Raw genomic sequence first — 6,098 nt, 5'->3', positions numbered from 1 at the left:
ACTGAGAAACGTACTCAGAAACATCAGAAGAACATCTGCTGAGTCAGGTCAAAGGCCCATCTAGTTCAGCATCCTCTTCTCACAGTGGCCAAGCAGAACCCATAAATGGGATTCAAACACAAGACCAACTCTCCCCAGCTGTAGTTTCCAGGAACTGGGATGCAGAAGCATTTCTGCCTCCGACTGTGGAAGCAGAGCAGAGCCACCTTGGATAGTATCCATCAATTGTCCTCTCCTCCTCCATAAATTTGTCTCATCCTCTTTTAAAGCCATCCAGATTCATAGCCATCACTGGGGGAAGGAGTTCCAAAGCTTAACGATGCATAAAATCAACACCATTTGGATCCCTTCCAGTCGGGATTCAGGCCTCACCATGGGACTGAAACTGCCTTGGTCACACTGGTCGATGATCTTTGGCGGGTAGGGACAAAGGTGAGAACTGTTTCCTAGTTCTGCTGGATCTCTCAGCAGGTTTGATACCAGTGACCATAACATCCTTCTGGACCGTCTAGAGGGGCTGGGAGCTGGGGGCACTGTTCCGCTCCTTCCTCCTGGGCCGTGTTCAGAAAGTGGGAGAGGGGATGAGTGTTCAGACCCCTGGGCTCTCACTTGTGGGGGGCCTCAGGGTTCTGTCCTCTCCCCCATGCTTTTTAACATCTACATGCAGCCGCTGGGCTGAGGTCCAGCGCCGAGGGCCTTCTGGCGGTTCCCTCCCTGCGAGAAGCCAAGTTACAGGGAACCAGGCAGAGGGCCTTCTCGGTGGTGGCACCCACCCTGTGGAATGCCCTCACAGCAGATGTCAAAGAGAACAACAACTACCAGACTTTTAGATGACATCTGAAGGCAGCCCTGCTTAGGGAAGCTTTTAATGTTTAAGAGACCACTGCATTTTAATACTCTGTTGGAAGCTGCCCAGAGTGGCTGGGGAAGCCCAGCCAGATGGGCGGGGTATAAATAATAAATTCTATTCTATTCTAACACCACATCAAATCAACAATAAACTAAAAACAGATTAAAACATACACCCACATCCTGGGTGACTTTCTGTTGTCAGGAGGAGTTTTTGCAGATGCTGAGAATAGAATAGAATCATAGAGTTGGAAGAGACCACAAGGGCCATCGAGTCCAACCCCCTGCCAAGCAGGAAACACCATATAGAAAACACCATATAGAGCTAGGACCACAATCCAAATTTGCCCAGCTCCTTCCCATTCTGCTGTTGAGCCGGCCCTTAGCTGGTGCCCTTGAAGGCTTCCTCTCTCTGAAAAGGTCTTTGGGTATGATTCGCCAGAAAGCTCTCACGGCGTAACACAGAGAACTATCTCGTTGCGTGTGTGTCACGGAGAAGCCTTCTTTGAAAATTACGCAACTACTTTTTCAGAGGAGGAACGTATGAGAGACAACTTCTGCAACTCATTCGGGCACAGTTACGGTTACTGTCACAGTTCTTTTGTTTCCTTTGACTGATTTGCGCAGCTGTATTCTTGAAAATTAATAAAGACATATATTATTATTTTTTTAAAAAAAATGAAGGACGCAAAAGGATGACGTTGAAAAGTTTTTTGCCCTTGGGAATATAGGGAAGCAGCGCCTAAAAAATCCAGAGAAACAATCCTTAAACCTTCCCACCTGTATAGTTATTATTATTTATTTTATTTTATTTTTAAAAAATTGTATACTACCCTTCATCCTAAGATCACAGGGCTGTTCAGGACATAAAAATACAAAACGAGAACACAAAATACATAAGAAAGCAAAGAGAAAGACCAACGAATGACTCTTCTAGGGCGCAAGGCCAGGCTCAAGGGAGCAGAGGTGGACTCTTGGCTCTTTCTCCAGTTATTGCTCATTTATTTGGTTTTCAGTTGCTGCCTGCCTTCTCCCCTTTCACACCATTACCATGAACCCTCCCCATATTTTTTATTGTTTTAGGGCAAAATAAAGTCAAGATACATATAGGGCCATTAAATAACTCATCCTTTTTTGATATTGTGCGTAAGCTACAGAGGAATAGAGATTGCTCCACCTGATAGTTGTTGTTGTTGCTGTTTAGTCGTGTCCGACTCTTCGTGACCCCCTGGACCAGAGCACGCCAGGCCCTCCTGTCTTCCACTGCCTCCCACAGTTTGGTCAGACTCATGCTGGTAGCTTCAAGAACACTGTCCCACCATCTCGTCCTCTGTCGTCCCCTTCTCCTTTCCCAACATCAGGGTCTTTTCCAGGCAGTCTTCTCTTCTCAGGAGGTGGCCAAAGTCTTGGAGCCTCAGCTTCAGGATCTGTCCTTCCCGTAAGCACTCAGGGCTGATTCCCTTCAGAATGGAGAGGTTTGATCTTCTTGCAGTCCATGGGTCTCTCAAGAGTCTCCTCCAGCATCAGAATTCAAAAGCACTTACATAACTAGCAAGACCTTTTTCCAGCTCCATGGAGCACCTTGAACCTGTGGACCTGGAAACAGGCACTGTGACCCTTGGCACCGTGGTGGTAGCTCACATGTGGAGGGAGATGCCAGCCTTTTCTCTAATGCCCTGCGGCACCACCAAGATGGATGGTCAGAGGACGGTATTTCAGCTGCAAGAATCCTGATAGTATTCTCTCTTTACTGGCCGAGGGAGCTGGCGTACATTTATGGTCATCAAGGAGCAACAGGGCCCCTCCACAAACCCTCACTCAGTGGAGAGAAGAGTAAGGGCTTCACCACCACAAATAACATAAATGAAAAAAGGAAACCAGGTGTCACCAAAATCATGCTTCTTGCCTGCACCCCTCACTAGCCACCTACATTCTGCTAGGCGCCCAGACAGAACTGTGTCTCATATATATGTTTATTCGGGTGTCAAAGAATCTTTTGGAGTTGGATTTCCTCGCCTCTGCAATTATGAGTCAAGGAGAAAATGAACCAATCCTTTGCAGCTAAGCATAGTGTTCGTAATAATAACAATAATTTTTATTATTTCTGTCTCACCCATTTGGCTGGGTTGCCCCAGCCTCTCTGGGCAGCTTCCAGCACGTATAAAACATAAGAAAACATCAAACTTTAAAAACCTCCCCACACAGGGCTGCCTTCAGATGCCTTCTAAAACTTGTGTAGTTCTTTATTTCCTTGACATCTGACAGGAGGGTGTTCCACAGGGAGGGTGACACCACCAAGAAGGCCCTGTAACATCACTTCTCGCAGTGAGGGAACCAGCAGAAGACTCTGGGAGGGTCCAGGCTGAATGATGGGGGTGGAGATGCTCCTTCAGGTATACAGGGCCAAGGCGATTTAGGGTTTTAAAAGTGAACACCAACTCTTTGAATTGTGCTCAGAAACATATTGGGAGCCAATGTAGATCCTTTAGGACCAGTGTTATGTGGTCCCAATGCTGTGGATCTTTTTCAGCCCAGCTCCTTTGCACAGAGTTTCCCCTTTGCGAAGCCTTTGCCCAGGCCTCTGACTCTTCAAAGTGGCTTTTTCCAAACAGGAGCTGCTTCCCAGGAAGACCTTGGAAAGGTCACCACCAGGGAGGGACAGGACATTCCGCTTTTGCAAAGAGGCGTCATCGCCTCCATCATCACACACGCCATGCCAGAGCTTTAAGGAACCCGGTGACCTTTATCGCAGGACTTCTGACAGTGGCCTCCCCCTTCTTACGTGGATCTGGCTCCAATCCTGATAGGGATCAAAGGCCTCGATAACATGATACGGCCCTTGTCAGCAAACCATTGTGCGTCTCTCTCTCTCTCTCTCTCTCTCTCTCTCTCCTCCTCTGGCACCGAAACTCATGGAGCTTGCAACGTCTCAGCTGTGACAATGGCTGCCTTAATAAGCTCCTTGTCACCTGAGCAGAACCTTGTGGCAGCAGCAGCGGCAAGGCTTGTTTGCCCGGAAGATCAGCTGTTCCTCTGAGCCAGAAAGTGGTTGGGGACAAGCCAACGCTTTTGCGTATCGGCCCTGCTGTCCATCAGAAGGAGAACAAGGCATAGCTGTCAACTATTCCCGTTTTTTAAGGGAAATTCCCTTATTCCGAATAGGATTCCTTGCAAGAAAAGGGCAAAGTGTAATGATATAGGGATATAGGGATTGGGAAAGAGTAACTCTAAAGGGGAGCTGGAGAAAGGATTGAATGAATGAATGATTGATCCCCTTCCTCCCGTCAGAGTGCAGAGCAACGAACCACATAGAAATGCAATCTAAAAATCGCATTTCTAAAATGAAAAACGCAAAGCAATGCCAGCTGCTGAAATTCCAGTAAACATGTGAAACATTTTTTTTTAAAAAAATTCTAATCTTATATTTTATTAGAAATTTTTATTTACAAACAAACACATAGACACGAAACAAATTTCATATTACCCTACCACCCTAAATTACAGGCATTAAAACACCCTTGTGACTTCCCTCCACTGTCCCTCTCCCTCCTATATATTATAATATTTCATGTTGCAATTTTTATCTAAATTTATATTTCTTAACTCTTTTAACTATTTTTTTAACCAGCTTTACAAACATTAATCCAAACATATCAACATGTTAGTTTTTGAGCAGTACTTGGTCATATAATCTTCAAACCATTTCCATTGTATTTTTATTTTCTGGTTTGATCGGTACCTTATTCCTGCAGTTAATCTTGCCGATTCTATAAATTCAATTAGTTTATTTATCCAGTCATCCTTTGTGGGTATATATTTCCCTTTCCAGTTTTGTGCAAGGAGTAGAATAATAATTTCCCATCTTTACCTATTATACTCAGTAAATATGCCTCTGGTTTTTTCCTCTTAAAAAAAAAACCTAGAAAAAAAACATGTGAAACATCTATGTATGTATATATATCCATAGAATTGCAGAGCTGGAAGGGAACATGAGGATCATCTAGTCCAGCCCCTTGCAGTGCAGGAATCTTTTGTGCAACATGAGACTCGAACCCACAACCTTAAGAGTCTCATGTTCTACTGACTGAGCTATCCCAGTATGTCTTTTAAAAAGGGCCTCCCCTCTTAGAACTCAGGATAGTTCAGTCGGAAGAGCATGAGGCTCTTAATCTTAGGGTTGTGGGTTCGAAACCCATGTTGCTCAAAAGATTTCTGGGGTTTGGGCTAGATGAGCCTCGGGAGGACCCATTTCAGCTCTACAGTTCTATCATTCCACAGGCCTTCAAACTGTCCCAGGGCAAGAAAAGAACAGCTCCCTAGTTGGTGTCGTTTGCCTGGCAGATGCAAAACTTGGAGCAGGGCACTGACCCACCTGCCCCCAAATTTATATCTGAGGATGTGTCAGTGATGCACCCAGCCAGGTTCCCAAGGGCTCTGCGATGCCCAAGAGAAGGACAATGCCAGCCCTTCTGCATGAGGTAAAGGTAAAGGGACCCGTGACCATTAGGTCCAGTCGCGGCCGACTCTGGTGTTGCGGCACTCATCTCGTTTTATTGGCCGAGGGAGCCGGTGTACAGCTTCCGGGTCATGTGGCCAGCATGACTAAGCCGCTTCTGGCGAACCAGAGCAGCGCACAGAAACGCCGTTTACTTTCCCGTCGGAGCGGTACCTATTTATCTACTTGCACTTTGACGTGCTTTCAAACTGCTAGGTTGGCAGGAGCAGGGACTGAGCAACGGGAGCTCACCCCATTGCGGGGATTCGAACCACCGGCCTTCTGATCAGCAAGTCCTAGGCTCTGCGGTTTAATCCACAGCACCACCCGTGTCCCATTTCTGCATGAGGCTGCGTGGCAAAAGGGGAGGAAGCAAAGTGAGAGCTCCAAGGGGAAGCAACTGTGTGCCAGGAGGAGAAGGAGGCGGAGTTGGCCAACCTGACAATTTGGGTTTCTCTCCATTTCTTGGCTTTCTAAATTCATAAATGTAGGTTGTCTGCCCAAGGGCAGGGATCACCTTATTACTTATTTTTGTCAGTTGCTCTGAGAGCCTTCTTTGGCTAAGCAAGGAGACAGAAATGCAGTAGTAGAGTGTGGATTTGATATCCCACTTTATCACTACCCAAAGGAGTCTCAAAGCGGCTAACATTCTCCTTTCCCTTCCTCCCCCACAACAAACACTCTGTGAGGTGAGTGGGGCTGAGAGACTTCAGAGAAGTGTGACTAGCCCAGGGTCACCCAGCAGCTGCATGTG

Source organism: Podarcis melisellensis (genome assembly GCF_964234715.1).
Source record: "Podarcis melisellensis genome assembly, chromosome: 6".
NCBI lineage: Eukaryota > Metazoa > Chordata > Lepidosauria > Squamata > Lacertidae > Podarcis > Podarcis melisellensis.
This window is presented reverse-complemented; position numbering follows the sequence as displayed.